Genomic DNA, 1,282 nt, shown 5'->3' with positions numbered 1-1,282 from the left:
ACTTTTACTTGAGTAGATTTTTTTGTCTGGTAATTTTACTTGTACTTAAGTAAAATTTCATCAGAGTAACAGTACTTGTACTTGAGTATAATATTTTAGTACTCTTTCCACCTCTGCCTATGGTCAATTTAGAGTCACCAGTTAACCTAACCTGCATGTCTTTGGACTGTGGGGGAAACTGGAGCACCTGGAGGAAACCCACGCAGACACGGGAAGAACATGCAAACTCCACACAGAAAGGCCCTCGCCAGCCATGGGGCTCGAACCCGGACCTTCTTGCTATGAGGCGACAGCGCTAACCACTACACCACCATGCCGCCCAGATTGGTAATGTGACAAGCTAAAATATAAGACAAGAACTGTAGTTTATTTTCATATTGTGTTTAATTCACAATAAATCTTAAGCAAGAGGCAATGGCACTCTCTGGTTTCATTGCTGGGAAGAAAGCTGTGAGTCTGACATACTGCATCTGCACTATCCATGTGTTAAAATAATAATATATAGATTTAGGCACTGCCTAAAAGCCGAGCTCCCATCTCTTACTGGGTTGTGGAATTTTCTCATATCATAGCCAGCCTCTTTTGTTTTATTTCTTTACTATTATAGTTACTATACTGTTTCCTTATGTTGTACAAAACGTCAGGCAACAACAGCGACAAGTTACTCACAACTATACTGTTCCGACTTCTACTCTACTTCACACTTCACTAGTTGTTGGGTTTCCTATGGTGGCAGGCACGCACAGAAAACAACTCGATGTTTTTTTTTAATTATTATTATTTTTTATTATTAATGTATCCACACTCTATGCCTATGGAGCGCTGTTATTAAAGAAAGAAATATTTTTTTTCTTTTTTTTTGGGAGGTACTGCACTACTAGGTTGATGTGTGTAACATAAAAAGCAAGCCCCTATTCCAGCTTCCTGTTCTAAAAATCTGTTTCATATAACATCCTCATTTAGAGAACATTTCAGATAATAAAGTGATAAGAAAAGATACTACACTACAGTCAATGGCTTTAAATAAACAACCCCAATTCCAAAAAAGTTGGGACAAAGTACAAATTGTAAATAAAAACGGAATGCAATAATTTACAAATCTCAAAAACTGATATTGTATTCACAATAGAACAGAGACAACATATCAAATGTCGAAAGTGAGACATTTTGAAATTTCATGCCAAATATTGGCTCGTTTGAAATTTCATGACAGCAACACATCTCAAAAAAGTTGGGACAGGGGAAATAAGAGGCTGGAAAAGTTAAAGGTACAAAAAAAGGA

General features: G+C 36.8%; 1 pseudogene; it reads right to left on the bottom strand.

The window, feature by feature from the left end:
• Positions 1-861: 861 nt before the first annotated feature.
• LOC132882292 (U2 spliceosomal RNA) lies at positions 862-1,027 on the bottom strand (annotated as a pseudogene).
• Between the last annotated feature and the right edge of the window lie 255 nt (positions 1,028-1,282).

The sequence above is a fragment of the Neoarius graeffei genome, chromosome 2, assembly GCF_027579695.1.
Source record: "Neoarius graeffei isolate fNeoGra1 chromosome 2, fNeoGra1.pri, whole genome shotgun sequence".
Classification (NCBI taxonomy): domain Eukaryota; kingdom Metazoa; phylum Chordata; class Actinopteri; order Siluriformes; family Ariidae; genus Neoarius; species Neoarius graeffei.
Note: the sequence above shows the minus strand (reverse complement) of the source record. Positions and strands in the feature narration are given on the sequence as shown.